General features: G+C 54.3%; 1 protein-coding gene across 1 annotated transcript in view; it reads right to left on the reverse strand.

Annotated features, from left to right (window-relative positions):
* TBX5 (T-box transcription factor 5) overlaps window positions 1-5,583 on the reverse strand; it is a 109,399-nt gene extending 103,816 nt beyond the window's left edge. The window contains exon 1 of the mRNA XM_049865241.1: window positions 5,513-5,583. The gene's annotated coding sequence lies outside the window, so the exon portion shown is untranslated. The remainder of the gene's footprint in view (window positions 1-5,512) is intronic.
* Between the last annotated feature and the right edge of the window lie 417 nt (window positions 5,584-6,000).

Consider the following 6,000-nt stretch of genomic DNA (forward strand, 5'->3'; position numbering starts at 1 on the left):
AGAGAGGCCTCACCACCCTCATTGCCACACCCGAATCTCTCTTAATCCCTCCATCCCAACCTCTAGGCATTGGGAACTTTGGCAGAGGGAAGAAAAAAAAAAAAAAATCGAGAAGTATCCGGAAATTTCAAGAGAGAGTGTACCCTTTGGAGTCATAACTGGAGAATGGAAGGTTTATTCGTGTTAATGCAATCTGGACAACCGCCCCCGCCAAGAGCTGATTTCGACCGGCGGGCAAATCCTGGAAATTTTGGATAATTTAGTGTAACATCTGCTTAATTGGCAATTTCGCACGGATGATTCAAGACACACATAGTGGGGGGAGGAGGGTTGTAGCTAGGCGGCAGTTTCAAGCCACGGTAAAGAAGTTTCGTTTAGTTTAGCTTAGTTTTTCGTTTTGTTTCAAGTCCAAAGGCACGGTTTGGGCTGGAATTCCAGCCTCTGCCACACTCACGGGGCACGGCTAGACAGGGTCTGAAGGCTGCCTTTTCTTCGTCCTGTGGCCACTTTTCTCATCCAAGCCCCGGGAGGGTTCCGCGGGGCCGAAGTGGGGGCCACTTGGAGAGAGGCGAGGCTCGTTGGGCGCGCGCGCCGGCTGAATGTGCCCGCGCGAACCCAGAAAAGATGACGTAAGTGGCGCTGAAAAGCTCTGCTGGGCCGAAACGCGCCTAAATAAAGGGTCCGCCCGCAGCTAGGGCCGGGGGGGATTGCCTCACACTCCGGAATCGGGCCCAGACACGTTTAGAAATGTTTTGCTGGACGCCTGCCCCGCGAGGGCGACAGCGGCCGCCGGCGGTCTGGGCGAAGCCGAGTAGCTGGGCACAGGCTGGCGATGAGCAGCGCCACAAGCGTCCTCAGTGGGGGAGAATGTCTCCTTCCTTTGCCTGGTTTTTGTGCCCTCCACGTTTGCGTGCCCGCTGGAGCCAGGGCTCTGCGGCGCCCCAGCTGTGATCAGAGAAGCTTTAAGAAGCGTACAGGCAAGAGCTTGGCACGGAAGGAGCCACTGTTGGTTTCAACGTAGGTCTCTCCCGCTGTCGGTGGGCTCCACCCTGCAGAAGACCGCCTTGGTCACAGCTGGGTCCCCAGGTTCCAGAACATAGCCTAAAACTAATGGCATATGTGTAGAATCACTGATTGAATCCAGAAGTCTGGCTTCAACGCGAACTTCATCATTACTCCCTGTGTCCCTCCGCCTGTGTCCCCTCTGTAGGATAGCAGGACAGTCTTGTGGTCTCTGCCAGGCTGACAAACTAGTCATCTCAAGTGATAACCACAAAAACATCTGTGTCATTGAGCACCTACACTGTTCTACGAGCTTAGCATTCATTTCTCCCAACCACGAGGGGTGAAAAAAAGAAAAAAATTTTTTTTTCTTTTTTGATACCATTATATTCCCATTTCACTGATGGACAAACTGGAGCAAATAGGCTAACGCAGACAGCATAGCTCATGCCGGGTTTTCATCATCGTGTAAGTCCTGTATTTCGGGTTCTTGCGTCCCTCCAGGGCGGGGGTGGGTGCTGGCGCCATTTCGCCAGTCTCTATGACAATGAACATACAAATCTTCCCAGCAGCAGGGAGGGTTCAGCCTTTGCCTTCTCTTCTACCCTAGCCGTAAACTTGGGACCAAGCCCAGGCACTTGCGGAAAGCTGGAACTTAGACGTACAAGTTTGGGACCCAGAACTGCCTGGGCGTCTGTGCTTCCGCGCCCGTACTCTTCAGGCGAGAAGAAAAGGGTTTGTCTGCGACCCTGCCCAAGACGGAGCACAAAAGACTTAGAATTTTCCTCGCACCTAAGAGCCTATAGTGTCCGTAGTTAATGGATGGAGCCCATACATTAGGGTCCCAAGAAAGGTCACTCCAGAGGCGGATGTGTCCGACCTGAGACCATCTGCTCTGTGCCGCGCGCCCGACTCGCGTCTTTACGCACAGGCGCAATTGGGCTGGGCGCTTTAGCGCAAACCCGGATCCTGCCCGCAGGGTCTCCAGTTCCGCCCGGCTTTGGCCACAGTACACTAGTCAACTTAATGAATGGAGAGAGAAAAGTAGGGGCGGGGAGGAAGGGGGCATCGTGAAGGGGGTGAAATACCTTGGAAATAATACCCCAAGAGAAGGAAATATGGACTACAGTTTATCAGCACCCCCGCCCCCATTGCCCGCATGTTTAAAACCCCTAAGTAATTTTAGATTGTGTCTTCAGTTAATATATCTCTCTCCCTTCCCCGCGGGCTGACAGAGAAGCGCCATTGCTGCAAAATGTCTGCAAAATAGGGCCTTTAAGAGTTTCCACATTGTTTAGCTACACAAATGTGTTTGTGGTTCCTGAGGCCCTCCCCCACCCCCACCCGCCTCCGAATCTCATTTCACTTTATGACTCCAATTGTTTGAGGATGCCCGCGCCACATAAATCCTGCTTCGAGATTAATCTCTGCTCGCTCGCGCGGGGCGCAATGATTTTTTTTAGTTCTTTAAAAGAGGACGCCGGGCGGAGATTTATTAACAAGGAAAAATAGTTTATTTTTATAGTCGACCTCGGAAAGGTGGGGGCGGGAGCGGGCCAGGGAAGGGGAGTAATTCAGATGGATAAACAATGAGGCTGAGAGGGCTGGGGGCGTTAAAGACCACTTTAGCTGTGCGTCGGCTGGCGACTTGAACTTTACTCTGTGGCTACCCTCAGCACGTCTGTGGGTGTGTAGAAGTGGGTCTGTGAGGACCAAGGCAATCGGGAGGGGCGGCAGAGTGGGTCTGCGGAGGGATTGTGCGCGTGTGCACGTGTGCATGCCACAGGACCACATACTCCGGGGACAAGACTCCTCTGAGATACAGTGCCGATACCAGTCTCCTCCCAGGGGCTGTGATCTTCGGGTCAAAGTGGAGGTTCCTGAAGGTCTGCAGACAGTCAAACTGATCAGCAAAATCGTATCCCTTGGTTGTTTTTCAGGAGAAAGTCCATAGCTTCCATCAGCTTCTCCGTGGATGCCTTGCCATCCAAAAGATTAAACGCGCACTAATTAAGAGCTAGGTTCCTGGGTGGCACAAACTATTTGCACTGGACTCATAATCTAAAGGAGCCCTGGTGGCACAGTGGTTAAGCGTTTGGCTGCTAACCAAAAGGTTAGCAGTTCAAATCCACCAGCTGCTCCTTGGAAACCCTATGGGGGCAGCTCTACTCTGTCTTTACGGTCTCTATGAGTCGGAATCAGCTCGACCGCAACGGGTTGGTTCGTTTGTTTTACTAACCTGAAGGTTGGCAGTTTGAACCCACCAAGCAGCGCCCCAGCAGAAAGGCCTCTGGATGTGTGGTTTGGTAAAGGTTACAGCCAAGAAAACCCTCCTCTGTAACACATGGAGTTACCATGAATTAGAATCGACTCCAAGGGTTTGGTTTTCGGTTAATTAAGAGCTACCCAGTCTCTTCACCTACCCAGGCTGCTGGAAGCTACACACACCCCTGGTCCGTTTTTGTTCTCCAAACCAGTGTGGCATTTGCCGTTAAACGGCCACAATAACCCCGGAGCCACCACCTTAATCTAGTGCATTCTGGAAGCCAAATTCGGCCACATTTTGGGCTCCTGATACTCTCTTAGGATTCTTAGGAACATTAGATCAAGAATCAAGGGGCAGGAAGTGTGTTCAGCTTCCAGCTGGCCGACTGACCTTGGGCAAGCCACAACTCCTCTCTGGGCCTCAGTTTCTCTTTAAACTATTGGAAGGGACATTTTTGAGATGGCAGGGGGACGCCCGCGCTCAAAGCTCTTTTACAGCCTGGGGGGTACATGTAGGGGGTACACAGCACACCAAATCTGTATTGTTCCACCTTCCACCAAGGGTAAAGGCTCTGAGCCCCTGCGGGTGGGGTGGTTCTTAACCCCTGGGGGGAATCATGGACCCCACTGAGAAAATGACACAAAGATGAAAATTCTCCACACCAAAAAAAAAAAAAAAAAAAAAAAAGGCATAAACACGTAGTTTTGCATATAGTTTTCCGGAGTCCTGGGACAAATGAAAGTCCTTGCCGAACGGAAGAGATGACACGTAAAGCCTAACCAGTGCGTTAGGAAAGGGTCCCAGCAAGGCCAGAGTCCCCCTCAGCGTTCCCAAGCGCGCAGAGCTGGGTAAGAGGAGAGCGCTCCTCCTCTGATTCGCAGACGCGGGCGCAGCCGGAGACCGCTCGGCACCGGGGCGTCTGTCTGTCTGCGCTTCTGCTCGCGGGTCCCCGGCTGCCGGGAGTGGACTCCATCGCGCATCGCTGGACCAGCGCGAGGGCGAGCAGTGAGCCCTAGCGACGCTCTAGAGAGCACGCGCTGGGGGGCCGGCTCTGGCCGCCATCTCCCAGTGGCCCAGCTGGATTGGGGTGCTGGGGTGAAGGCCTCAGAGACGCACTTGACTGCTGCCTGCAACCCTTTTCCGCGGATTTATGCCCCTCGCCGCCATTCCTTCCCAGACGCCTTTGCCCCGGGCACCTGCTCCCAGCCAAAGCGGACCAAAGTTCACCGTGTTTGACCCCGCCCGGACCGCCTTCCGGGGAACACAGGCCCAACCACCCAGTGGAAATGTCCAAAAACAATAAAGACGGCCAAAAAGAGAGCGTTTTATATTTTAGAACGCTTTTTCCAACTCACCATTTTACTAACCTTCCAACCACCCGACTTAGTAGCTATTATAATTTCTCCTTCCAAGAGGAGCAGGCTGGGCTCAGAGAGGGTAAGCAACCAGCCCAGCAGGGACCAGTAAAAAAATGGAGACTCTGTACTCCCAATTCAGGGCTTCAGACTGTCCTCTGTCATTTTCTATTGCACCAAAATCGGCTTCTTACAACAGGCCCCATCTCAGCACACAGCACCCCAATATGCTCGCTACTGGATGTGGATCAGAGTGCGCGAACCACGTTATCGCTCAGGCCCAGAGGTCTCAGGCCGAGCTGTGGGGAAAAGTGACAACGGGCCTCAGGCGTAGCCTGTGCTCCACGCGACAATTTGGGGTGCACACACTGTGTCCCCAGAGCTTTCCTCCGCTCTCCCGGCCCCTGATGCATCCCCACCCTCCAGCCCTGAAGCGGCGCACGGGTTGCACTGACCCCTACCTGCTATTGCGCCCACCTCCTCCCTCCCGCCACAGAGAATGGGTCCCTGAGGGTGAAGGCCTGTCCTGCGCTCGCACCCAACCCTGCCTGCCGCCTTACCTGGGCGCGGGGAGGTGAGGCCTGCACTCGGCGACCAAGCGCGGGCGCGCGGGCACCGGGACGCGGGCCGCTCCGTCCAGCATCCGCTGGCCCCGAGCCGCGTTTCCGGTTGTCGCGCTGGGCACCCCCGAGTGCGCCCGATAAGCTATCGGCCGGGCTGGGGAGGGGCGGTCAGCGGCGAGCCAGGGCACCTCGGGCGGCTCCGGGCTCCCGGCCCGGCTGCCTGCCAGCAGCCGCTCAGGACAGCGGCGAGATGCCTGCCGAGGTGTTTCTGGTTACAATCACCTCACACACAGGCCTGCATTCCGCGCCCCCCCCCCAATCCTTACCACCAAGTTTGAAGTCACACCTTCTCCCGGGCTGGGGAGCTTTGCCGGGGTGGGGGGCATGAGGCTGTTAGTCTAGAGCTCCGCAGGCCCGTAGAAAGGGATATTTTTGGTAGTCAGAAAATCCGTATTGCGTAGATAGATGTCCCTCACCCCCTCTCCATCTGCCAGGAGTTAATTTTCTACCAGTTTAGCCAAGACTGCTGCTGTGTGTTCCTAATTATTTTCTGGAGAGGCTGGAGCACACAGCTGAACAGATTGAATTTTTGTTTGTTTGTTTCCTCTTTGGAAGATGGAGGTCTTACAGGGTAGGAAAGGTTTCTCCAGAGAATGCTAATCTAGGCTCCTAAACGGCCTGAAAAATGTCAGCAACAATAATTATATGGTTTAAAAAACAAACAAAAAACAGTTGCCATCCAGGCCACTCCACCTCATGGTGACCCCTCGTTCCGGTCGTCAGAGTAGAACTGTGCTCCGCAGGGTTTTCAAAG

Source organism: Elephas maximus, chromosome 22 (assembly GCF_024166365.1).
Source record: "Elephas maximus indicus isolate mEleMax1 chromosome 22, mEleMax1 primary haplotype, whole genome shotgun sequence".
Taxonomy (NCBI): Eukaryota; Metazoa; Chordata; class Mammalia; order Proboscidea; family Elephantidae; genus Elephas; species Elephas maximus.